Source organism: Salvelinus alpinus, chromosome 7 (genome assembly GCF_045679555.1).
Source record: "Salvelinus alpinus chromosome 7, SLU_Salpinus.1, whole genome shotgun sequence".
Lineage (NCBI taxonomy): Eukaryota > Metazoa > Chordata > Actinopteri > Salmoniformes > Salmonidae > Salvelinus > Salvelinus alpinus.
The window spans coordinates 87,120,923-87,145,922 of NC_092092.1; the positions used below are offsets into that span (position 1 = coordinate 87,120,923).

Genomic DNA, 25,000 nt, shown 5'->3' on the forward strand with positions numbered 1-25,000 from the left:
CTGTGTGATCTCTTATATACGGTCCTGCCAGGAGGGCTGAGCCACAGGTGGAAACTACAGACGTTTATCATCTAGAATGACAGTACAGGTGAACATGGTGACATGGTGACATTCTCTAGGTCATATTCATCATCATTCAGACCCAGTTCATTGGGAGGAAGTACAAACTCTATGAATTTCCCCTCTCATCAGTTGACAGTAATCTGACAGTCTTACAACACAGTGGTGTGGAACGTTCACAAAGACACTTTGTCCAAAACATACAGCCTACTTCACTGTAGCAGGTACACAGAGCTGGATACTGTCTTCTCCTGCTATAGCCCCATCTACTGGTCAGTGGATTTCAGAGACTCATCTAAACACATCTCCTCACTTCATTACCACACGGTGATGCTCTGGGAGGCTGTGTGACGTGAACTCAGTGTTGTCAGGGCAACATCCAATGTTGGAAGAAAACGTTATTTATTCAAAGAGAAGGCTTCAGTGACTTTCACATTTATAAGGAAGGCTTGTTGATAAATACCAACTAGTTGTAGTATTTCCCATCATCTCAATCTTATTATTTATTCTGCTTCCTTCTCCTGAACTAGGTTCTTTGAAAAGGGGACATTGTTTAATTAACCCTGTCACAGCCATTGTTAAGATGACACATCCATGAATGGAAAAAAACGCTGTGAATTTCCGCTCCCGTCAGGTGAGTCATGTGACATACTTAAGACATCAGGTGACAGTCATGTGACATTCTAGAATTTATTATGTGTCACCTCTCATCAGGTGACAGTCATGTGACATTCTAGAGTCTATCATGTAGCACCTCTCACCTCTCATCCTCACAAACGTTTCTGACAGCTGTATAGTCTCCTGCCATGCAGTCTTCTTTACTGGATGACACCTTTCCAACAAATCAGTTTGTCAAATTTCTGCCCTGCTTGAGCTGCCCCGGTCAACTGTCAGTGCTGTTATTGTTCAGTGGAAACATCTAGGAGCAACAACGGCTCAGCGGCGAAGTGGTAGGCCACACAAGCTCACAGAACGGGAGTTCCCAGTGCTGAAGCGCATAGTGCATAAAAATCGTCTGTCCTCGGTTGCAACACTCACTACCGAGTTCCAAACTGCCTCTGGAAGCAACGTCAGCACAACAACTGTTCGTCGGGAGCTTCATGAAATGGGTTTCCATGGCCGAGCAGCCGCATACAAGCCTAAGATCACCATGCCAATGCCAAGCGTCGGCTGGAGTGGTGTAAAGCTCGCCGGCATTGGACTCTGTAGCAGTGGAAACACGTTCTCTGGAGTGATGAATCACGCTTCATCATCTGGTAGACGAACCTGGGTTTCGCAGATGCCAAGAGAACGCTACTTGCCCCAATGCATAGTGCCAACTGTAAAGTTTGATGGAGGAGGAATAATGGTATGGGGCTGTTTTTCATGGTTCAGGCTTTTAGTTCCAGTGAAGGAAAATCTTAACGCTACAGATTCTGTGCTTCCAACTTTGTGGCAAAAGATTGGGGAAGGCCCTTTTCTGTTTCAGCATGACAATGCCCATGTCCACAAAGCGAGGTCCATACAGAAATGGTTTATTGAGATCCATGTGGAAGAACTTTACTGGCCTGCATAGAGCCCTGACCTCAACCCCATTGAACACCATTGGGATAAATTGGAACGCTGTCTGTGAGCCAGGTCTATTTGAATGACAGCAAGTTCCTGCAGCAATGTTCCAACATCTTGTGGAAAGCCTTCCCAGCAGAGTAGAGGCTGTTATAGCAGCAATGTTCCAACATCTAGTGGAAAGCCTTCCCAGCAGAGTAGAGGCTGTTATAGCAGCAATGTTCCAACATCCCTTTTTGACTTCCGGCGCCGGAAAGAGATGGCCGCCTCGCTTCGCGTTCCTTGGAAAATATGCAGTATTTTGTTTTTTTATGTGTTATTTCTTACATCGGTACCCCAGGTAATCTTAGGTTTCATTACATACAGTCGGGAGAAACTACTGAATATACGATTAACGTCAACTCATCATCGTTCCTACCAGGAATATGACTTTCCCGAAACGGATCCAGTGTTTTGCCTTCCACCCAATACAATGGATCTGATCCCAGCCGGCGACCCTGTGCGACGCTGAAAAAGGGGCAAACAAGGCGGTCTCGTGGTCAGGCTTCGGAGACGGGCACATCGCGCTCCACTCCCTAGCATACTACTCGCCAATGTCCAGTCTCTTGACAATAAGGTTGATGAAATCCGAGCACGGGTAGCATTCCAGAGAGACATCAGGGATAGCAACGTGCTCTGCTTCACGGAAACATGGCTAACTCAAGAGACGCTAACGGAGTCGGTGCAGCCAGCTGGTTTCTTCATGCATCGCGCCGACAGAAACAAACATCTTTCCGGTAAGAAGAGGGGCGGGGGGGGTATGCCTTATGATTAACGAGACGTGGTGTGATCATCATAACAACACACAGGAACTCAAGTCATTCTGTTCACCTGATCTAGAACTCCTCACAATCAAATGTCGACCGCATTATCTACCAAGGGAATTCTCTTCAATCATAATCACAGCCGTATATATTCCCCCCCAAGCAGACACATCGATGGCCCTGAACGAACTTTATCTGACTCTTTGTAAACTGGAAACCACACACCCTGAGGCTGCATTCATCGTAGCTGGGGATTTTAACAAGGCTAATCTAAAAACAAAACTCCCTAAATTCTATCAGCATATCGATTGTGCTACCAGGGCTGGAAAAACCCTAGATCATTGTTATACTAATTTCCGCGACGCATATAAGGCCCTCCCCCGCCCCCCTTTCGGAAAAGCTGACCACGACTCCATTTTGTTGATTCCAGCCTACAAACAGAAACTCAAACAACAAGCTCCCGCGCTCAGGTCTGTTCAACGCTGGTCCGACCAATCTGAATCCACGCTTCAAGACTGCTTCGATCACGCGGATTGGAATATGTTCCGCATTGCGTCCAACAACAATATTGACGAATATGCTGATTCGGTGAGCGAGTTCATTAGGAAGTGCATTGACGATGTCGTACCCACAGCAACGATTAAAACATTCCCAAACCAGAAACCGTGGATTGACGGCAGCATTCGCGTGAAACTGAAAGCGCGAACCACTGCTTTTAACCAGGGCAAGGTGACCGGAAGCATGACCGAATACAAACAGTGTAGCTATTCTCTCCGCAAGGCAATCAAACAGGCTAAGTCCCAGTACAGAGACAAAATCGAGTCGCAATTCAACAGCTCAGACACAAGAGGTATGTGGCAGGGTCTACAGTCAATCACGGATTACAAAAAGAAAACCAGCCCCGTCGCGGACCAGGATGTCTTGCTCCCAGACAGGCTAAACAACTTTTTTGCCCGCTTTGAGGACAATACAGTGCCACTGACACGGCCCCCTACCAAAACCTGCGGGCTCTCCTTCACTGCAGCCGAGGTGAGTAAAACATTTAAACGTGTTAACCCTCGCAAGGCTGCAGGCCCAGACGGCATTCCCAGCCGCGTCCTCAGAGCATGCGCAGACCAGCTGGCTGGTGTGTTTACGGACATATTCAATCAATCCTTATCCCAGTCTGCTGTTCCCACATGCTTCAAGAGGGCCACCATTGTTCCTGTTCCCAAGAAAGCTAAGGTAACTGAGCTAAACGACTACCGCCCCGTAGCACTCACTTCCGTCATCATGAAGTGCTTTGAGAGACTAGTCAAGGACCATATCACCTCCACCCTACCGGACACCCTAGACCCACTCCAATTTGCTTACCGACCCAATAGGTCCACAGACGACGCAATCGCAACCACACTGCACACTGCCCTAACCCATCTGGACAAGAGGAATACCCATGTGAGAATGCTGTTCATCGATTACAGCTCAGCATTTAACACCATAGTACCCTCCAAACTCGTCATCAAGCTCGAGACCCTGGGTCTCGACCCCGCCCTGTGCAACTGGGTCCTGGACTTCCTGACGGGCCGCCCCCAGGTGGTGAGGGTAGGTAACAACATCTCCACCCCGCTGATCCTCAACACTGGGGCCCCACAAGGGTGCGTTCTGAGCCCTCTCCTGTACTCCCTGTTCACCCACGACTGCGTGGCCATGCACGCCTCCAACTCAATCATCAAGTTTGCGGATGACACTACAGTGGTAGGCTTGATTACCAACAACGACGAGACGGCCTACAGGGAGGAGGTGAGGGCCCTCGGAGTGTGGTGTCAGGAAAATAACCTCACACTCAACGTCAACAAAACAAAGGAGATGATTGTGGACTTCAGGAAACAGCAGAGGGAGCACCCCCCTATCCACATCGACGGGTCAGTAGTGGAGAAGGTGGAAAGTTTTAAGTTCCTCGGTGTACACATCACGGACAAACTGAATTGGTCCACCCACACAGACAGCGTTGTGAAGAAGGCGCAGCAGCGCCTCTTCAACCTCAGGAGGCTGAAGAAATTCGGCTTGTCACCAAAAGCACTCACAAACTTCTACAGATGCACAATCGAGAGCATCCTGTCGGGCTGTATCACCGCCTGGTACGGCAACTGCTCCGCCCACAACCGTAAGGCTCTCCAGAGGGTAGTGAGGTCTGCTGAACGCATCACCGGGGGCAAACTACCTGCCCTCCAGGACACCTACACCACCCGATGTCACAGGAAGGCCATAAAGATCATCAAGGACAACAACCACCCAAGCCACTGCCTGTTCACCCCGCTATCATCCAGAAGGCGAGGTCAGTACAGGTGCATCAAAGCAGGGACCGAGAGACTGAAAAACAGCTTCTATCTCAAGGCCATCAGACTGTTAAACAGCCACCACTAACATTTAGCGGCCGCTGCCAACATACTGACTCAACTCCAGCCACTTTAAAAATGGGAATTGATGGAAATTATGTAAAAATGTACCACTAGCCACTTTAAACAATGCCACTTAATATAATGTTTACATACCCTACATTACCCATCTCATATGTATATACTGTATTCTATATCATCTACTGCATCTTGCCATCTTTATGTAATACATGTACCACTAGCCACTTTAAACTATGCCACTTTATGTTTACATACCCTACAGTACTCATCTCATATGTATATACCGTACTCTATACCATCTACTGCATCTTGCCATGCCGTTCTGTACCACCACTCATTCATATATCTTTATGTACATATTCTTTATCCCTTTACACTTGTGTGTGTGTATAAGGTAGTAGTTGTGGAATTGTTAGGTTAGATTACTTGTTGGTTATTACTGCATTGTCGGAACTAGAAGCACAAGCATTTCGCTACACTCGCATTAACATCTGCAAACCATGTGTATGTGACTAATAAAATTTGATTTGATTTGATTTAGTGGAAAGCCTTCCCAGCAGAGTAGAGGCTGTTATAGCAGCAATGTTCCAACATCTAGTGGAAAGCCTTCCCAGCAGAGTAGAGGCTGTTATAGCAGCAATGTTCCAACATCTAGTGGAAAGCCTTCCCAGAAGAGTGGAGGCTGTTATAGCAGCAATGTTCCAACATCTAGTCGAAAGCCTTCCCAGCAGAGTAGAGGCTGTTATAGCAGCAATGTTCCAACATCTAGTCGAAAGCCTTCCCAGCAGAGTAGAGGCTGTTATAGCAGCAATGTTCCAACATCTAGTCGAAAGCCTTCCCAGCAGAGTAGAGGCTGTTATAGCAGCAATGTTCCAACATCTAGTGGAAAGCCTTCCCAGCAGAGTAGAGGCTGTTATAGCAGCAATGGGGGGACAAATACCCATGCTTTTGGAAAGAGATGTTCGTCGAGCAGGTAGCTCCTATTGTTAACCCTTTAAACAACGCCCAAGATGCTGCAAGACAGTGCGGCTTGGCAGGGTCGTGTTTCGAACGACGCATGGCTCTGGACATCCGCCTCGACCGAGTCCGTACGGGAGTTGCAGTGATGGGACAAAACTGTAACTACCAGTTGGGTATCACAAAATTGGGGAGAAAAAAAGGGTAAAAATAACAACAACCAAAACATTGTATAAATAAGATGCTGCCCCCTGGTGGAGGGAGTTATATGCCAGTGGCCTCCACAATAAAGCCCTGCTGTTAGCCCCCTGGTGGAGGGGTTATATGCCAGTGGCCTCCACAATAAAGCCCTGCTGTTAGCCCCCTGGTGGAGGGGGTTATATGCCAGTGGCCTCCACAATAAAGCCCTGCTGTTAGCCCCCTGGTGGAGGGGTTATATGCCAGTGGCCTCCACAATAAATCCCTGCTGTTAGCCCCCTGGTGGAGGGGTTATATGCCAGTGGCCTCCACAATAAAGCCCTGCTGTTAGCCCACTGGTGGAGGGGGTTATATGCCAGTGGCCTCCACAATAAAGCCCTGCTGTTAGCCCCCTGGTGGAGGGGTTATATGCCAGTGGCCTCCACAATAAAGCCCTGCTGTTAGCCCCCTGGTGGAGGGAGTTATATGCCAGTGGCCTCCACAATAAAGCCCTGCTGTTAGCCCACTGGTGGAGGAGTTATATGCCAGTGGCCTCCACAATAAAGCCCTGCTGTTAGCCCCCTGGTGGAGGGAGTTATATGCCAGTGGCCTCCACAATAAAGCCCTGCTGTTAGCCCCCTGGTGGAGGGGGTTATATGCCAGTGGCCTCCACAATAAAGCCCTGCTGTTAGCCCCCTGGTGGAGGGGGTTATATGCCAGTGGCCTCCACAATAAAGCCCTGCTGTTAGCCCCCTGGTGGAGGGGGTTATATGCCAGTGGCCTCCACAATAAAGCCCTGCTGTTAGCCCCCTGGTGGAGGGGGTTATATGCCAGTGGCCTCCACAATAAAGCCCTGCTGCTATCTGGATATCCTGGATCCATTCAATGTACGTGTGCAAAGCTCTCGCCGGACACAGGGCATGTAACTTGTGTTGCTCTTTGGAAGGAAACGGAGGAGGTGACAAGAACAATAGCTGAAATCTAAGGATCTGTAATGGCGCCGGAAGAAATGGCAGCAGTTTTACATGCGCCCAACCAATTGTGCTATTATGTGTTTTTTTTGTGCATTATTTGTCACTAATTTTGTACATAATGTTTCTGCAACCGTATCTTACGGCAAAAAAGCGCTTCTGGATATCAGGACAGCGATCACTCACCTCGGATTAGACAAAGTTTTTTTCTACAACAAGCAGGACGCCATCCTGCCGGGGGCCGACATCCCTGTTATTTGCAAGAGGAAGCGACGCAGGTACAGAGGACAAAGAGCCGGATGCTTGGTCAGGACCCGGAGAAGGCGAGTGGGAAAGCTGCCGTTACAGTCAATACTACTCGCCAACCTGCAATCATTGGACAATACACTAGACGAGGTACGATCACAAATATCCTACCAACGGGACATCAAAAACTGTGATATCTTATGTTTCACTGAATCGTAGCTGAATGACGACATGGATATTCAGCTAGCGGGATACACGCTGCACCGGGCAAGATGGAACAGCACACTCCGGTAAGATGTGGGGGGGGGGGGGGGGGGGGGTCTGTGCATATTTGTAAACAACAGCTGGTGCCCGAAATTTAGGAAGGCTCTAAATTTTGCTCGCCTGAAGTAGAGTATATTGAGATAAATTGCAGGCCACTCTACTTGCCTAGAGAGTTTTCAGCTATACTTTTTGTGGCTGTTTATTTACCACCAAAGACAGATGCTGGCACTAAGACCGCACTCAGTCAGCTGTATAAGGAAATAAGCAAACAAGAAACCACTCACCCAGAGGCGGCGCTCCTAGTGGCCGGAGACTTTAATGCAGGGAAACTGTTAAATGTGCAACCAGAGGGAAAAAACTCTAGATCACCTGTACTCCAGAGACAGAGAGGTGTACAAAGCTCTCCCTCACCCTCCATTTGGTAAATCCGACCACAACTCTTCTGATTCCTGCAAAAAAAAGGAAGCACGAGTGATTAGATGAAGCGGATGCTAAACTACTGTTTTGCATGTTTCTTCAGATGAGAGGCGGCTATCTCCATACATCTTTGTGTAACTAGCTGAGTGATAACATCAAGGCATTCGTATCACAGTTATCTGTCAATTATGAAGAACCCCTCAGTTTTATATCCTGAAATCGTGATCTGGCTAGCCACCAATTGAGAAATGTTGCAAATCATTGTTTTCAAGATGTGATTTGTTTTCAAAACAGAGCACTGTTTCCTGACTGGTGAGAAATGTAACTTTATCTGATTTAAAAAGGTCAATGTCAGCGTGTAGCTTTGTCTCTCGAGTGTTCTGACTTCTGAGAAATGGTTCAGCATGATATTATCACAATAACTGATCACTGTCAACCCACGCTAGTTAGCTAACCAGCAACAACACACTCAGCCATCAAGTGCCTTTAGCAGCACTGCAGTCAAGTTATAAAAAAGCAAGTGAACAAACTCACAAAATGCTAACAGATGTCTAAAAAACTCTGGACAAGAAGGCATTGAAACATCCTACTTCTTAGACTAGGATTAAAGACAAAACACAGTACTATATCTATTAGTACAGACAAAACACAATACTATATCTATTAGTACAGACAAAACACAATACTATAACTATTAGTACAGACAAAACACAATACTATATCTATTATTACAGACAAAACACAGTAGGAAAGTGTCAGGAAAATAACCTCACACTCAACGTCAACAAAACAAAGGAGATGATTGTGGACTTCAGGAAACAGCAGAGGGAGCACCCCCCTATCCACATCGACGGGACAGTAGTGGAGAGGGTAGTAAGTTTTAAGTTCCTCGGCGTACACATCACGGACAAACTGAATTGGTCCACCCACACAGACAGCGTTGTGAAGAAGGCGCGGTAGCGCCTCTTCAACCTCAGGAGGCTGAAGAAATTCGGCTTGTCACCAACAGCACTCACAAACTTCTACAGATGAACAATCGAGAGCATCCTGTCGGGCTGTATCACCGCCTGGTACGGCAACTGCTCCGCCCACAACCGTAAGGCTCTCCAGAGGGTAGTGAGGTCTGCACAACGCATCACTGGGGGCAAACTACCTGCCCTCCAGGACACCTACACCACCCGATGTCACAGGAAGGCCATAAAGATCATCAAGGACAACAACCACCCGAGCCACTGCCTGTTCACCCCGCTATCATCCAGAAGGCGAGGTCAGTACAGGTGCATCAAAGCTGGGACCGAGAGACTGAAAAACAGCTTCTATCTCAAGGCCATCAGACTGTTAAACAGCCACCACTAACATTGAGTGGCTGCTGCCAACATACTGACTCAACTCCAGCTCACTTTAATAATGGAAATTGATGGAAATTGTTTAAAGTGGCTAGTGATACATTTTTGATCAATGCCACTTAATATAATGTTTACATACCCTACATTACCCATCTGATATGTATATACTGTACACGATACCATCTACTGCATCTTGCCTATGCCGTTCTGTACCATCACTCATTCAAATATCTTTATATACATAATCTTTATCCCTTTACACTTGTGTGTATAAGGTAGTTGTGGAATTGTTAGGTTAGATTACTCGTTGGTTATTACTGCATTGTCGGAACCAGAAGCACAAGCATTTCGCTACACTCGCATTAACATCTGCTAACCATGTGTATGTGACCAATAACATCTGCTAACCATGTGTATGTGACAAATAAAATTTGACCAATAACATTTCATTTTATTTGATACTATTTCTATTATTACAGACAAAACATAATACTATAGCTATTATTACAGACAAATCACAATACTATAGCTATAATTACAGACAAAACACAATACTGTATCTATTATTACAGACAAAACACAATACTATATCTATTATTACAGACAAAACACAATACTATAGCTGTTATTACAGACAAAACACAATACTATAGCTATTATTACAGACAAAACACAATACTATAGCCATTATTAATGACAAAACACAATACTATAGCTATTATTACAGACAAAACACAATACTATAGCTATTATTAATGACAAAACACAATACTATATCTATTATTACAGACAAAACACAATACTATAGCCATTATTAATGACAAAACACAATACTATAGCTATTATTAATGACAAAACACAATACTATAGCTATTATTACAGACAAAACACAATACTATAGCTATTATTAAAGACAAAACACAATACTATAGCTATTATTACAGACAAATCACAATACTATAGCTATTATTACAGACAACTCACAATACTATAGCTATTATTACAGACAAAACACAATACTATAGCCATTATTAATGACAAAACACAATACTGTAGCTATTATTACAGACAAAACACAATACTATAGCTCTTATTACAGACAAAACACAATACTATAGCTATTATTACAGACAAATCACAATACTATAGCTGTTATTAATGACAAAACACAATACTGTAGCTATTATTACAGACAAAACACAATACTATAGCTCTTATTACAGACAAAACACAATACTATAGCTATTATTACAGACAAATCACAATACTATAGCTGTTATTAATGACAAAACACAATACTATAGCTGTTATTAATGACAAAACACAATACTATAGCTATTATTAATGACAAAACACAATACTATAGCTGTTATTAATGACAAAACACAATACTATAGCTATTATTAATGACAAAACACAATACTATAGCTGTTATTAATGACAAAACACAATACTATAGCTATTATTAATGACAAAACACAATACTATAGCTATTATTAATGACAAAACACAATACTATAGCTGTTATTAATGACAAAACACAATACTATAGCTATTATTAATGACAAAACACAATACTATAGCTGTTATTAATGACAAAACACAATACTATAGCTATTATTACAGACAACTCACAATACTATAGCTATTATTACAGACAAAACACAATAATATAGCTGTTATTAATGACAAAACACAATACTATAGCTATTATTACAGACAACTCACAATACTATAGCTATTATTACAGACAAAACACAATAATATAGCTGTTATTAATGACAAAACACAATACTATAGCTATTATTACAGACAAAACACAATACTATAGCAATTATTACAGACAAAACACAATACTATAGCTGTTATTAATGACAAAACACAATACTATAGCTATTATTACAGACAAACCCATTTGGCCCTGCAGTCTAGGGGGGATGGAAACGAGACCTGTAACATATCTCATGCAAATCAAAGCAGTGAAAAGGAACAGTGAGAACTAAAATAAATCTACAGGCAACTTAAACCTACCGTCAAACACTTCGGGTTTATTTTAAACACACAGTAATGGGGTGTGGGGAAAAGGGGCTGAGCTGGACCCAAGGAAATAATTAATAAATATCCAAAAACCCTTAAGCTAGTCTTACCTGCTTCAAGAACAGCTAGCTAACTAACCAATAAAATACAGTGGGTGGTCCGCCCAGTTCTAACTAGGGTATTTAGAAAATGTTTTCCTACAGGTAATGTATGCCTTCGCTTGGTATCCCCTTTTCCCACCAACAAACAAACAGTCATACACCACAACTCACAGGATAACGTACAAAGTGAGACACCAAAACAAAAGAGAGATATCTCAATCCAGAGAGAGAGACAAAGAGAGAGAGACAAAGAGAGAGAGAGAGTGTGTTTGGGAAAACAACTGACTGGGTTTTTAAACCAAGGGAAAGGGGATGTGATTGAGTAAGGGAAAAGGAGCAGGTGTGTCTTCAGTGGCGACTGACTAGGAGAGAAAACAAATACACACAGGATACCTGTATCCTCCCACCCTTAAAAGAGCAACCCTATAAGGATTGCGACCAAAGTATTTGCAATGAGTGATTTAAAGAGACAAAACCCAACAAGTAACGAGACATACCAAAATCATACATTTTTAAACACGAGAAAAAGCATCGGCCAATACATTTTCAGAACCCTTTTTGTGGCGGATCTCCAAATTATACTTCTGTACAATAAGCTCCCAACGCATAAGGCGCTGGTTCTGGTTGTACATCCGGTGGAGATACACTAAGGGGTTATGATCAGTATATACGATCACTGGTAGGGCACTGGAACCAATATATACTTCAAAGTATTGCAGAGCTAACAACAAAGCTAGAGCTTCTTGTTCGATGGTTGCATAGTTAACTTTCGAGAAAAATAACAAACATTCCACTCTTGTCCTGCTGCAGTAGAACAGCACCAGCACCTCTGGCACTAGCATCTACCTCAAGTTTAAACAGTCGTACAAAATCCGGAGCAGCAAGTACAGGGGTATTACATAAGAGTGCTTTAGCAGTATCAAAAGCTACCTGACAATCAGGGGACCACTCAAACGATCTAGCCGGACTGAGCAAATCAGTCAATGGTGCAACTACCGCAGAGACATTTTTACAGAAACTACGGTAGTAGCCAACCATCCCTAAAAAGCGGTGTAGCTCTCGTCTGGCGGTAGGTGCGGGGAATGCAGTTATAGCCAAGACCTTGGCATCAACAGGGCGCACCTGTCCCTGGCTGACCTCTTTGCCGAGATAGGTAACAGTGGCCTTCCCAAAACTCGCACTTTGCCAAGTTCATGGTCAGAGAAGCAGCTGCCAAACGTTCACAAACTACCCTTAGAGAGTCAACATGATCTGACCACTCAGACGAATATATCACTAGATCATCAAGGTAGGCACTGGGAACGCCAGCTAATACGGAGTTAACCAGTCGTTGGAAAGTAGCTGGTGCATTCCGCATTCTAAAAGCCATGACTGAGTACCGTAGGAAGTTGTCTGGGGTAACAAAGGCAGAAATCTCAGAAGCTCGTGAGGTTAACGGAACCTGCCAGTAACCTTTAAAGAGGTCCAACTTAGTTACATAAGTAGCAGAACCAACAGTGTCGATTCAGTTGTCCAGCCTGGGTAACGGGAACGAATCTGGCATTGCGACAGAATTTACCTTTCGATAATCCGTACATAACCCGGACGTACCATCAGGTTTAGGAACCAGAATGCAAGGAGAACTCCAAGGGCTTGAACTTGGCGTAGCCAGGTCATTCTCCAACAAATATCTCACCTCATCCCTCATCATCTTCCTCTTGGAAGCGTTGACACGATATGGGTGTTGCTTGATAGGTGTAGCATTTCCAACATTAATGTCATGTTCCAACACGTTTGTGCGAGTAGGAACGTCATTAAAGAGATATGTAAAACTGTGTAGTAGCCTCACAATATCGTCGGCCTGTCCGTCCGTTAAATGAACCAGACCTGACTGGAGAGGCAGCAGCATTTCTGAGTTGGGCAATCTAACGCACTGCTGCTGAGTATTGCGCAACTCTAATCCATCTCCATCAACATCGTCAATAGGACAGTCCACTATCATAGCAGCAGAAGCAGAGGAGACAGTAGTACCTGCCACTGTTTTAGAACTATCTAACTGGGTGATGGGTCGGGAGTGGTATGCTTTCAACATGTTAATGTGGCACACACGAGATTGGCGTTTTATTTCAGGAGTTTGAAGCACATAATCAGGGTAGGGTGAAAAGCGTGCACAAAGTAAACTGCCTGTTACTCTGGCCCAGAAGCTAGGATATGCAGATTATTGGTAGATTTGGATAGAAAACACTCTACAGTTTCCAAAACTGTTAAAATAATGTATGTGAGTATAACAGAACTGATATGGCAGCCAAAAAACCTGAGGAAAATCCATCCAGGAAGTGGGATTTTTTTATGTTTGTAGTTTTCCATTGACTGCCTTTACAGTATCCAATGACTTAGGACTCAGATTGCACTTCCTATGGCTTCCACTAGATGTCAACAGTCTTTAGAAATTGTTTCAGGCTTGTATTCTGAAAATGAGGGAGTAAGACCACTCTGAGTAAGTGGATAGTGGAAAGACCCCAGACCTGTTTGCTGCACACGACCGAGAACGCACCTTTCTTGTTTTTCTTTTATATTGACAAAGCTAATGTCCAGTTGAAATATCATTGATTTTTATGACAAAAAACAACCTGAGGATTGATTATAAACATCGTTTGACATGTTTCTACGAACTTTACTGATACTTTTGGGATTTTTTGCCTGATGTGATCGCCTTTGAGCCATTGGATTACTGAACAAGACACGCCAACAAACTGAGATTTTGGGATATAAAGAGGGACTTTAGGAACAAAAGGAAACATTTATTGGGTAACTGGGAGTCTTGTGAGTGCAACCATATAAAGATCATCAAAGGTTGCACCCCCTAGAGAAGTTAAGGACTTTCATTGGTCCTCTCACTGTGTGACCAAACCTTAGTTCAGCCGGGACTACTGTACCGTCTTAGAAGCAGCAAACAAAACTAGAGGAACTCCCTCATCCCAATCTTTCTCAGATTCCAAACAATATTTACGTAGCATATACTTCAGTGTCTGATGCCAACGTTCAAGCGCACCCTGAGACTCTGGGTGATATGCGCTTGTCACATAATTGACAAGGATTTTAACACCTGCTTGAAGAGCTTTGATAGGAAATTGGCACCTTGATCAGTGTTTATCACCTTAGGTAACCCGAATGTCGTGAATAAGTTAATTTCAGGCTTTACCACCACCGGAGCTGTAATCCTTCGCAGAGGAATGGCCTCGGGGTATCTTGTTGCCATACACATAACCGTTAACAGAAACTGGTTACCCGATTTTGTCTTCGGTAACGGTCCAACACAATCAACCACCGCATGTTCGAATGGTTCACCAATGACAGGTATTGGACAAAGATGAGGTTTTCCTGTAATGTGTGGCATGTCCGACAGAACTGAGCCACATCTTGTTTTAAACCTGGCCAAAAGAAATGTCGAAGGACCCGATCATAAGTCTTGGTGATTCCTAAATGACCGGACCACTGGTGATCATGAGCAAGGGATAACACATTTTTGTCGAAAGGCTGTAGGAATCACTGTTTGGTAAACAGCATTCCAATCTCCGCCCGCGTCAACATGGGATGTCCATTTACGCATGAGGAGATAACCACCAATGAAGTAAGCCACGTTTTTCTTCTTTACCTCTACCAATGAGACAACACTAGAAAAACATTTAGCAAGCCTGTTGTCAACCTTTTGGTTAGCAATCAGCTGCTCACGAGTGACTGGTAACTGTATTGCATCCGCAATAAGTTCAATATCCTTCGATTCTTCCCTGGGCTGTTTGTCAAAGGTTCCCAGAGGTATTACACAACCCATTTTTGATCAAACTCTTTGAACAGAACAGTGTTCGACAAATCTATCACGTCACCCTCTTGTCGTGCCTGAGCACAAGTGACAGCACAAGCAGGGAACAAATGTGGATAACTCTGTACCAGCTCATTGGAGAGAGAGTGGTCACTTTTATCCATTACTTCCAATAAGGGTACTACCTTTCCTTCGGCAATATCGTTATCCATTATAAAGGTCACATCTTTTACTGGCAACATAGGACGTACCCCCACTCTGAATATTCCACTGATTAACTCAGAGTGTACTTTCACAAAGTGCAATGGCACTGGGACAAAACCCATTTCAATACCCTGAACTAACACACTGGAACCACAGTATGTATCGTCGGATAAGGGTAACACATCAGACAATATAAACGACTGCGCCGCACCAGTATCTCTAGGGATTTTAACCAGACGCTGAGACGCTTCGTCATTTGTTAGGGAAACAAACCCCTCGAAAATGAACGGTTCATAACTACGGTCGGGGACTGGGACTTTCAAACTACATTTACCCCATTTACACCAGGCACCTGTTTCGTTTCAGACCTCACAACTGTACGAATTAGACCAACACCTGTTGGCGGCACGAAGAGGCATCCCTTGTTTGCGTTTTAGCAGGAAGCAATCATTAATCATATGTCCCATCTTATGACAATAGAAACAGGGACGCAAATTTTTTTGGCGTGCTGGCCGACTAGGACTAAAAGTAGGCAACTCTACTCTCAGTATGAGCCGAAAACACATTCTTGTGCGTCAACACAAACTCGTCTGCCAACACAGACGTCTCTGACAGGGAGGATGCTTTCTGTTCGTTTAGGTAAACTACAATGTGTTCGGGCAATTTTTTAACTCTTCCAACAAGATTAACTCCTGGAGAAAGTATTGTGTTTTTATGTAATAATAGACATAGTCTTTTTGACTTGTCTGTAATAACAGTGTTTTGTCTGTAATAATAGTTTTAGTATTGTGATTTGTCTATTATAATATTAATAGTATTGTTTTGTTTCTGTAATAATAGCTATAGTATTGTGATTTGTCTGTAATACTAGCTATAGTATTGTGTTTTGTCATTAATAACAGCTATAGTATTGTGTTTTGTCTGTAATAATAGCTATAGTATTGTGTTTTGTCTGTATTAATAGCTATAGTATTGTGTTTTGTCTGTATTAATAGCTATAGTATTGTGTTTTGTCTGTAATAATAGCTATAGCTGTCACGGCTGTTGAAAGATGAGGACCAAGGTGGAGCGTACATTTTCTCTTTATTTTAGAATGACGCCAAACAAAACAATAAACACCACAAAACAGAACCGTGAAGCTCAAAGGCAAAGTGCCCTAAACAAAGTCAACTTCCCACAAAGACAGGTGGGAAAAAAGGCTACCTAAGTATGGTTCCCAATCAGAGACAACGATAGACAGCTGTCCCTGATTGAGAACCATACCTTGCCAAAACATAGAAATAGAAAATCATAGAAAAACTAAACATAGAATATAGAATACCCACCCCAACTCACGCCCTGACCAAACCAAAATAGAGACATAAAAATGATCTCTAAGGTCAGGGCGTGACAATAGCATTGTGTTATGTCTATTATAATATTAATAGTATTGTGTTTTTACTGTAATAATAGCTATTGTATTGTGTTTTTTCTGTACTAATAGTTTCAGTATTGTGTTTTGTCATTAATAACAGCTATAGTATTGTGATTTGTCTGTAATAATAGCTATAGCATTGTGTTTTGTCTGTAATAATAGCTATAGTATTGTGTTTTGTCTGTAATAATAGATATAGTATTGTGTTTTGTCTGTAATAATAGCTATAGTATTGTGTTTTGTCTATTATAATATTAATATTATTTTATTTTTACAGTAAAAATAGCTACAGCATTGTGTTTTGTCTGTTATAGTATTTATATTATTGTGTTTTGTCTGTACTAATAGCTATAGAATTGTTTAATGTCTATTATGATATTGATAGTATTTTGTTTTTACTGTAATAAAATGTATATTATGGTGTTTTGTCTGTAATAACAGCTATAGTATTGTGTTTTGTCTGTAATAATTGCTACAGTATTGTGTTTTGTCTGTAATAATAGCTATAGTATTGTGTTTTGTCTGTAATAATAGCTATAGTATTGTGATTTGTCTGTAATAATAGCTATAGTATTGTGTTTTGTCTGTAATAATTGCTATAGTATTGTGATTTGTCTGTAATAATAGCTATAGTTTTGTGTTTTGTCTGTAATAATTGCTATAGTATTGTGATTTGTCTGTAATAATAGCTATAGTATTGTGTTTTGTCTGTAATAATTGCTATAGTATTGTGATTTGTCTGTAATAATAGCTATAGTTTTGTGTTTTGTCTGTAATAATAGCTATAGTATTGTGTTTTGTCTGTAATAATAGATATAGTATTGTGTTTTGTCTGTAATAACAGCTATAGTATTGTGTTTTGTCTGTAATAATAGCTATAGTATTGTGTTTTGTCTTTAATAATAGCTATAGTATTGTGTTTTGTCTGTAATAATAGATATAGTATTGTGTTTTGTCTGTAATAACAGCTATAGTATTGTGTTTTGTCTGTAATAATAGCTACAGTATTGTGTTTTGTCTGTAATAAGAGCTATAGTATTGTGATTTTATGTAATAATAGATATAGTATTTTGTTTTGTCTATTATAATATTAATAGGTGTCACGTTCTGACCTTAGTTCCTTTGTTATGTCTTTATTTTAGTTGGTCAGGGCGTGAGTTGGGGTGAGCATTCTATGTTGTTTTTCTATGTTTTGTTCTATGGTTATATTTCTATGTGTTTGGCCTAGTATGGTTCCCAATCAGAGGCAGGTGTCAGTCGTTGTCTCTGATTGGGAGCCATATTTAGGTAGCCTGTTTTCCTTTGTGTTTTGTGGGTGGTTGTTTTCCTGTGTCTGTGTTTTCACCATACGGGACTGTTTCGGGTTGTTTGTTTTCTATTTTTGTTATTTCGTTCAGTGTTCTGTTTGATTGATTAAATATATCATTATGGACACTTACCACGCTGCGTATTGGTCCGATCCTTGCTACTCCTCCTCAGACGAAGAGGACAAAACCTGTTACAATAGTATTGTGTTGTTTCTTTAATAATAGATATAGTATTTTGTTTTGTCTGTAATAATAGCTATAGTATTGTGTTTTGTCTGTAATAATAGATATAGTATTGTGTTTTGTCTGTAATAATAGCTATAGTATTGTGTTTTGTCATTAATAATAGCTATAGTATTGTGTTTTGTCTGTAATAATAGCTATAGTATTGTGTTTTGTCTGTAATAATAGATATAGTATTGTGTTTTGTCTGTAATAATAGATATAGTATTGTGATTTGTCTGTAATAATAGCTATAGTATTGTGTTTTGTCTGTAATAATAGCTATAGTATTGTGTTTTGTCTGTAATAATAGATATAGTATTGTGTTTTGTCTGTAATTATAGCTATAGTAATGTATCATCACTGTAATAATAGCTGTACTATTGTGTTTTGGCTGCAAATATAGCTATAGTTTTGTGTATAGTCTAGAAGCTATAGAATTGTGTTTTCTCTGCAATAATAGCTATAGTATTGTGTATTGTCTCTAATAATAGCTACAGAATTGGATTTTGTCTGTTGTAATTGCTATAGCATGGTGTTTACACTGTAAAAATATATATTATCGTGGTTTGTCTGTAATATTAGCTATAGCATTGTGTTTTTTCTGTACTAATAGTAAAGTATTATGAATTGTCTGTTGAAATATCTATAGTATTGTGTTTTCTCTGAAGAAATATGTGTAGTATTGTGTTTTGTCTGTAGTAATAGCTGTATTATTGTATTTTGTTTGTAATAAAGGCTATTGTATTGTGTTTTGTGTAATATCAATAGTATTGTGATTGTGTTTTGGCTACAATAATGGCTCTAGTTTTGTGTTTAATCTTTAATAATAGCTATAGTATTGTGTTTTGTATGTAATATTGTCACGGCCGTCAAAAGGAGGAGACCAAGGCGCAGCGTGGTATGCATACATTCTTCTTTATTACTAGAATGAACACTGAACCAAAACTAACAAAATAACGAAAATGAACCGTGAAGCTATACAAATGAGTGCTGAACAAGCAACTACACATAGACAAGAACCCACAAATTCCCAAGGGAAAATGGCTACCTAAATATGGTCCCCAATCAGAGACAACGATAAACAGCTCTGATTGGGAACCATAATCAGGCCACCATAGACTTACAAATACCTAGAACTACAAAAACCCCTAGCCTTACAAAACCCCTAGACAATCCAAAAACTAGCATACCCACCCTTGTCACACCCTGACCTAACCAAAATAATAAAGAAAACATAGATAGCTGAGGTCAGGGCGTGACAGTACCCCCCCCCCCCCCCTCCCAAAGGTGCGGACTCCCGACCGCAAACCTGAACTTATAGGGGAGGGTCCGGGTGGGCATCTACCCTCGGTAGCGGCTCTGGTTCTGGATGCCGCCCCTCCTCTTTACACTGATCCCTCCGCCTTTGTAGATCCGGACCGTGGATCATCGCCGGAGGCTCTGGACTGCGAATCATCGCCGGAGGCCCTGGACTGGGGAACGTCGCCGGAGACCCCGGGCTGGGGATCGTCGCCGGAGGCCCCGGACCGGAGATCGTCGCCGGAGGCTCCGGACTGGAGATCGTCGCTGGAGACTTCGTGCCATGGATCATCACTGGAGGCTTCGTGCAATGGATCATCATTGGAGTGAGGAGACGTATGGACAGTCTGGTACGTGGAGCTTCCACAGGGCTCACCAGGCTGGGGAGACATACAGGAGGCCTGGTTCTGACAGCAGGCACAGGACTCACCAGGCTGGGGAGACATACAGGAGGCCTGGTTCTGGCAGCAGGCACAGGACTCACCAGGCTGGGGAGACATACAGGAGGCCTGGTTCTGGGGACAGGCACAGGACTCACCAGGCTGGAGAGACATACAGGAGTCTTTGTCTTTGGCAGAGGCACCGGATACACTGGGCCGTGGAGGCGCACTGGAGGTCTCGAGCTTAGAGCCTGCACAACCCGTCCTGGCTGGATGCTCACCCTAGCCCGGCAGATGCAGGGAGCTGGGATGTAGCGCACCGTGCTGTGAACACGCACTGGAGACACCGTGCGCTCCACCGCATAACACGGTGCCTGACCATTACCACGCTTCTCCCCACGGTAAGCACGAGGAGATGGCTCAGGTCTCCAACCTGACTCAGCCAATCTCCTCGTGTGCCCCCCCAAAACATTTTTTTGGGGGCTGCCTCTCGGGCTTCCTTGCTAGCCGTGTTCCCTCGTAATGCTGGGACTCTTTACTCGCTGCCTCCGCCTTCCTCAATGCTTCCACCTGCTCCCATGGAAGGTGATCCCTTCCGGCCAGGATCTCCTCCCATGTCCAGGAGTCCCTTTCACCACGCTGTTTGGTCCTTTGGTGGGAAGTTCTGTCACGGCCGTTGAAAGAACTGGACCAAAGCGCAGCGTGGTGAGCGTACATATTCCTTTTTTAAAACAATAACCAATACAAAAACAACCGTGAAGCTTAAGGCTATGGTGCCACAAACAAAGACAACTTCCCACAACGAAAGGAGGGAAAAGGGCTACCTAAGTATGGTTCCCAATCAAAGACAACGATAGACAGCTATCCCTGATTGAGAACCATACCCAGCCAAAACATAAAAAATACAAAATCATAGAAAACGAAAACATAGAATGCCTACCCCAAATCACACCCTGACCAAACCAAATAGAGACATAAAAAGGTTCTCTAAGGTCAGGGCGTGACATCCGTTTCGGGAAAGTCATATTCCTGGTAGGAACGATGATGAGTTGACGTTAATCGTATATTCAGTAGTTCCTCCCGACTGTATGTAATGAAACCTAAGATTACCTGGGGTACCGATGTAAGAAATAACACATAAAAAAACAAAATACTGCATATTTTCCAAGGAACGCGAAGCGAGGCGGCCATCTCTTTCCGGCGCCGGAAGTCAAAAAGGGATGTTGGAACATTGCTGCTATAACAGCCTCTACTCTGCTGGGAAGGCTTTCCACTAGATGTTGGAACATTGCTGCTATAACAGCCTCTACTCTGCTGGGAAGGCTTTCCACAAGATGTTGGAACATTGCTGCAGGAACTTGCTGTCATTCAAATAAACCTGGCTCACAGACAGCGTTCCAATTTATCCCAATGGTGTTCAATGGGGTTGAGGTCAGGGCTCTATGCAGGCCAGTCAAGTTCTTCCACATGGATCTCGATAAACCATTTCTGTATGGACTGAAATAGAAAAGGGCCTTCTCCAAACTGTTTCCACAAAGTTGGAAGCACAGAATCTGTAGCGTTAAGATTTCCCTTCACTGGAACTAAAAGCCTGAACCATGAAAAACAGCCCCATACCATTATTCCTCTTCCACCCAACTTTACAGTTGGCACTATGCATTGGGGCAAGTAGCGTTCTCCTGGCATCTGCCAAACCCAGGTTCGTCTACCAGATGATGAAGCGTGATTCATCACTCCAGAGAACGTGTTTCCACTGCTACAGATTCCAATGCCGGCGAGCTTTACACCACTCCAGCCGACGCTTGGCATTGGCATGGTGATCTTAGGCTTGTATGCGGCTGCTCGGCCATGGAAACCCATTTCATGAAGCTCCCGACGAACAGTTGTTGTGCTGACGTTGCTTCCAGAGGCAGTTTGGAACCCGGTAGTGAGTGTTGCAACCGAGGACAGTCGATTTTTATGCACTATGCGCTTCAGCACTGGGAACTCCCGTTCTGTGAGCTTGTGTGGCCTACCACTTCGCCGCTGAGCCGTTGTTGCTCCTAGATGTTTCCACTGAACAATAACAGCACTGACAGTTGACCGGGGCAGCTCAAGCAGGGCAGAAATTTGACAAACTGATTTGTTGGAAAGGTGTCATCCAGTAAACGAGACTGCATGGCAGGAGACTATACAGCTGTCAGAAACGTTTGTGAGGATGAGAGGTGAGAGGTGCTACATGATAGACTCTAGAATGTCACATGACTGTCACCTGATGAGAGGTGACACATGATAAATTCTAGAATGTCACATGACTGTCACCTGATGTCTTAAGTATGTCACATGACTGTCACCTGATGTCTTAAGTATGTCACATGACTCACCTGACGGTAGCGGAAATTCACAGCGTTTTTTTCCATTCATGGACGTGTCACCTTAACAGCGTTCAGGAGAAGGAAGCAGAATAAATAATAAGATTGAGATTATGGGAAATACTACAACTAGTTGGTATTTATCTTCCTTATAAATGTGAAAGTCACTGAAGCCTTCTCTTTTAATAAATAATATTTTCTTCCAACATTGGATGTTGCCCTGACAACACTGAGTTCACGTCACACAGCCTCCCAGAGCATCACCGTGTGGTAATGAAGTGAGGAGGTGTGTTTAGATGAGTCTCTGAAATCCACTGACCAGTAGATGGGGCTATAGCAGGAGAAGCCAGTATCCAGCTCTGTGTACCTGCTACAGTGAAGTAGGCTGTATGTTTTGGACAAAGTGTCTTTGTGAACGTTCCACACCACTGTGTTGTAAGACTGTCAGATTACTGTCAACTGATGAGAGGGGAAATTCATAGAGTTTGTACTTCCTCCCAATGAACTGGGTCTGAATGATGATGAATATGACCTAGAGAATGTCACCATGTCACCATGTTCACCTGTACTGTCATTCCAGATGATAAACGTCTGTAGTTTCCACCTGTGGCTCAGCCCTCCTGGCAGGACCGTATATAAGAGATCACACAGGTTGAGGACTCCACATCACCAAGACTTCTATTACCACAGTTTCATACTAACCTAAAGAGCCTCTGCTGTGACCATCATCCACACATCAGACCACCGTCCAGACAGACGGAGACCTCTGAGACTCCAGCAGAAGCAGACAGAGGTATGGAGAAGAGCAAATAATTATTTAAGACTTTGGTATGCTTTTATGGGCTTTAACCTCTCTCTCTCTCTCTCTCTCTCTCTCTCTCTCTCTCTCTCTCTCTCTCTCAATTCAATTCAATTCAATTCAATTGACTTTATTGACATGGCAAGTTATTATTACTTACATTGTCAAAGTATACATATCGAAAAATTTAAATAAAATATATATGTATATATATACACAAAATATATATATATTTATATATAAATAAATGGTGGGACTAACAGTAATAATAATAGTAGTAGTGGACATGGGATTACCATTAATAACAGCTACAACAACAATATTAATCAGAACAACAATACATTAAAGCAACAGTAGTAGACCAGTGTCAATATGACTGAGAAGACACATGACCTGGTACGAAAGACAAAACAAAACTAAGCTAAATGGGAAATATTATCAACATTACTTTGCATTTTTCACTGGCTGTCCCTCAGGCTGTGGCAGGAGGACACATATTTGGCTGCCAAAACTGCACATTTTGGCTTTTCACCCAACAAATATTTGAATTTTTCTTCATCTTTTATAGTTTCAAATTCTTTGTATTGAATTATAATTTTGGGAAAGAAATATGCTCTTAGGTCTGAGTATTTGTCACAGTGTAGTAGGAAATGCACTTCTGTCTCTACCTCTCCCCTGGAGCAGAGTGAGCACAGCCTGTCCTCCCTGGGCAGCCAGGTTTGTCTGTGACGACCGGTCTCTATAGCCAGACTGTGATCACTGAGTCTGTACCTAGTCAATGTTTTCCTCAGTTTTCTATCAGTCACAGTGGTCAGATAGTCTGCCACCATGTACTGTATTGAGCCAAATAGCATTGAAGTTTACTTTGATTTTTTGTGGTGTCTTTCCAATAGGTTATATATTTTTCTTTTTGTTTTGTGATGATTTGGTTGGGCCAGATTTTCTGAGGGCTGTCCCGAGGCTCTATGGGGTTGGTTTGGGTTGGTGAACTGAGCCTCAGAACCAGCTGGCTGAGGGGACTCTTCTCTGGTTTCATCTCTTGACATTGTAGAGCTGTGTGATGGAATGTTTTCTGTGTGATGGAATGTTCTCTCTCTCTCTCTCTCTCTCTCTCTCTCTCTCTCTCTCTCTCTCTCTCTCTCTCTCTCTCTCTCTCTCTCTCTCTCTCTCTCTCTCTCTCTCTCTCCCCCTCTCTCTATATCTCTCTCTCTCTCTCTCGCTCTCTCTCGCTCTCTCTCCCCCTCTCTCTATATCTCTATCTCTCTCTCTCTCTCCCTCTCTCTCTCTCTCTCTCTCTCTCTCTCTCTCTCTCTCTCTCTCTCTCTCTCTCTCTCTCTCTCTCTCTCTCTCTCTCTCTCTCTCTCTCTCTCTCTCTCTCTCTCTCTCTCTCTCTCTATATATATATATATCTCTCTCTCCCCCCCTCTCTCTCTCTCTATATATATCTCTCTATCTCTCTCTCTATCTCTGTATCTCTCTCTCTCTCTCTCTCTCTCTCGTTTTCTCTCTCTCTCTCTCTCTCTCTCCAAGGTAAGTTGCCAGCTAGCATTAAACTTACCTTATACAAAACAATCAATCTTTACATAATCACTAGTTAACTACACATGGTTGATGATATTACTAGTTTATCTAGCTTGTCCTGCGTTGCATATAATCGATGCGGTGCCTGTTAATTTATCATCGAATCACAGCCTACTTCGCCAAACGGGTGATGATTTAACAAGCGCATTGGCAAAAAAAGCACTGTCGTTGCACCAGTGTACCTAACCATAAACATCAATGCCTTTCTTAAAATCAATACACAAGTATATATTTTTTAACCTTTATATTTAGTTAAAATTGCCTGCTGACATTAATTTCTTTTAACTTGACTTAATACCCATCCCGGATCCGGGATCCTCC

General features: G+C 42.7%; 3 protein-coding genes across 3 annotated transcripts in view; 1 reads left to right on the plus strand and 2 right to left on the minus strand.

Moving 5' to 3' along the window:
• Positions 1 to 16, minus strand: part of LOC139581808 (L-proline trans-4-hydroxylase-like) — a 13,064-nt gene extending 13,048 nt beyond the window's left edge. Inside the window, exon 1 of the mRNA XM_071411990.1 lies at positions 1 to 16. This exon is cut by the window's left edge and continues 142 nt beyond it. The gene's annotated coding sequence lies outside the window, so the exon portion shown is untranslated.
• The window catches only part of LOC139581811 (cis-aconitate decarboxylase-like), a 365,755-nt gene that overhangs the window by 229,273 nt on the left and 111,482 nt on the right, over positions 1 to 25,000 (minus strand). The window lies entirely within an intron of this gene.
• Positions 22,977 to 25,000, plus strand: part of LOC139581809 (L-proline trans-4-hydroxylase) — a 19,258-nt gene continuing 17,234 nt past the window's right edge. Inside the window, exon 1 of the mRNA XM_071411991.1 lies at positions 22,977 to 23,092. The gene's annotated coding sequence lies outside the window, so the exon portion shown is untranslated. The remainder of the gene's footprint in view (positions 23,093 to 25,000) is intronic.